General features: G+C 49.3%; 1 pseudogene; it reads left to right on the forward strand.

Moving 5' to 3' along the window:
* Window positions 1–699: 699 nt before the first annotated feature.
* On the forward strand, window positions 700–1,653 carry LOC129558435 (heme oxygenase 1 pseudogene; annotated as a pseudogene).
* Window positions 1,654–3,137: the final 1,484 nt, after the last annotated feature.

Consider the following 3,137-nt stretch of genomic DNA (forward strand, 5'->3'; position numbering starts at 1 on the left):
CTTGCCTGGAGAATCCCAGGGACGGGGGAGCCTGGTGGGCTGCCATCTCTGGGGTTGCACAGAGTCGGACACGACTGAAGTGACTTAGCAGCAGCAGCAGCATATACAAAGAAAATATACAAATGACCCATAAGCACATGACAGGATGCCCGCAGAGTCCTTCCTCCTTAGGCAAATGGAAATCAAAACCACAATTAGGACTCCCCTGGTGGTACAGTGGATAGGAATGCAGGGGACACAGGGTCAACCCTTGGTGTGAGCAGATTCCACAGGCTGCAGAGCAATGAAGCCCTTGTGTCATAACTACTGAGCCTGCGTGCCACGAATACTGACACCTGCCTGCTGCAGCACATGCTCTTGAGCCACAAGTACTGAGCCTGTGTGCCTAGAGCCAGCGCATTGCAACAGAAGCCACCACAATGAGAAGCCCAGGCACCACAACCAGCATAGCCTCTGCTTTCTGCAACTAGAGAGAGACTGTGCACAGCAACGAAGACCCAGTGCAACCAAGAAAACAAAACAAAAACAACGAAACCCACAATGAGATACCATTTACACCCACCAGGATGGAAATAATAAGAAATTTTTAAAATAGAAAATAATGTGTTGGTGAGGATGTGGAGACACTGGAACCCTCTTACACTGTTGGTGGGAATGTAAAATGGCACAACCGCTGTTGAAAGCATTTTGTCGACAGTCGCCCTCCCGCCTCCTCGATCCAGTTCTGAGCCGTCGGAGCCAGAGTTCTCGGAGCCAGCATCGACCCCACACCTACGCAGCCACAGGATGGGGCGCCTGCAGCCCGACAGCATGCCCCAGGATTTGTCAGAGGCCCTGAAGGAGGCCACCAAGGAGTTGCACACCCAGGCGGAGAATGCCGAGTTCATGAAGAACTTTCAGACGGGTGAGGTGACCCGAGAAGGTTTTAAGCTGGTGATGGCGTCTTTGTACCACATCTGTGTGGCCCTGGAGGAGGAGATCGAACGCAACAAGGAGAACCCCGTCTACACTCCCCTCTACTTCCCAGAGGAGCTGCACCGCTGGGCTGCCCTGGAGCAGGACATGGCCTTCTGGTATGGGCCCCGCTGGCAGGAGGCCATCCCCTACACACAGGCCACCAAGTGCTATGGTCAGTGACTCCAGGAGGTGAGGCGCACCAAGCCCAAGCTGCTGGTGGCCCATGCCTACACCCACTACCTGGGCAACCTGTCTGGGGACCAAGTTTTCAAGAAGATTGCTCAGAAGGCCCTGAACCTGCCCAGCTCCAGGGAGGGCCTGGCCTTCTTCACTTTCCCCAATATCGCCAGTGCCGCCAAGTTCAAGCAGCTGTAGCGCTCCCGTATGAACACACTGGAGATGACCCCCGAGGTCTGGCAGGGGATCCTGGACGAGGCCAAGACTGCCTTTCTGCTCAACATCCAGCTGTTTGAGGAGCTGCAGGGGCTGCTGATCCAGAAGGCCGAGGACCGTGATCCTTCGCAGGCACCAGACCTTCACAGGTGAGCCGGCAGCAAGGCACAAGACTCGGCTCCCGCCAAGGCATCCAGGGGGAAGCCCCAGCCCAGCGTCCTCTCCCAGGCACCTCTCCTGCGATGGGTCCTCACACTCAGCTTTCTGGTGGCCATGGTTGCTGTGGGGCTTTATGCCATGTGAATGCAAGTGTGCTGGCTCCTGGGGGCCATGAACTGTTCGTGGAGAGGGGCAGCCTCTTGGCTAGCTTCCTTACCTTGAGCTTGGGGCCGGGGAGCAGCTGTCAGGGCTCCTGCTGTCTCCCTGCGTCCCTCTCTTCTGGATAAAAGGAGCCTGAGACATCTCCACCAACCCAAAGTACATCTAGTCAGTGACCTGAACTTCAGAGTGGGACAAGGGGTCCTCCCCGGCCCCTCTGCGCACTCCCCTTCCTGCTCCTGCAGCAGAGCCCAGAAGATGTAGCCAGAGCAACAGCTGTTGTGAAAAGCCTTGGGTCTGAGGTCTCCCTTTTGACCCGCTGTGACTGCTTGCCCTGTGGGCCATGGCAATTTATGTGTATGTTCAGAGATGTTGTGTCTTATGTTTCCATCTTGTTTTTGTTGGAGCCACTTTGTGTTCCTGGCTCAGCCTGAACTGTGCTATTCTGTTGTGTTCTATTCTGTTCTTATAGCAGGGTAGGGGTGGGTTGTGGCGGGTGGGGAGGGAAGTGTTTAACAGGACTGTGGCCTTGACTGCTAACTTTCATGTGAAATAATAAACTAAATGGCCTGATAGTAAAAAAAAAAAAAAAAAGCATTTTGTCAATTCCTCAAAAAGTTAAATACAGTATCACCATATGACTTAGCAATTTCCTTCCTGGGTACATACCCCCAAGAAAGGATCTGAACAGATCCTTGTATGAGAATATTCATTGCAGCATTATTCACAATAGTCAAAATGTGGAAGTAATCAAAGTGTCCATCGATGGATGAATGTGAAAACAAAATATGGTATATCCAAACAAGGGAATATTGTCCAGTCATGAAAAGGAGTGAAGTTCTGATAAATGCTACAATTTGGATGAATCTTAAAAATGTTATGCTGAGTCAAATAATCCAGACATAAAAGGATAAATATTGTATTAGTATATTAAATCTCTAGAATAGAAGAATTCAGAACCATAAAGTAGATGAGAGGCTACCCAGGCTGGAAGGACATGAGAAGTTCTTGCTTGCTGGCTCTAGAGTTTCTGTAGGGGTAATGAAAGAAGTTTGAAGTTTAAGTGATCACAGTAGAATAATACTGTGAATGTAAGTAATGCCACTGACTTGACACTTAGAAATGGTTAAAATAGCAACTTTTATGTTAAATATATTTTATAATAACAAACAAAAAAAAGAATATGGGTAAAAAACAAAAAACAACATTCTCTATAAGCTAATGAATTTGAAATGTAGTTTGAAATCTTATTCTCATCCTTGTTCCAGGGCAGAGACACGAGTCCCATAGATATTAGCCCAGCTTTCTGAGGGAAAATAAAACAGACCTTGAGATAAGGCATTTCATAAAGGTATTTATTTTGGGAAGAGATCCCAGGAAATAGGAGGGGAATAAGGCAGAGGAAGAAACAAAAAACAAGGGCAGTGGTTCCATGGTACATTCTGGGCTCAGCCTTGTGGGATTCTCCT

Source organism: Moschus berezovskii, chromosome 15, assembly GCF_049115385.1.
Source record: "Moschus berezovskii isolate FMDL1 chromosome 15, NW_MosBer_1.0, whole genome shotgun sequence".
Lineage (NCBI taxonomy): Eukaryota > Metazoa > Chordata > Mammalia > Artiodactyla > Moschidae > Moschus > Moschus berezovskii.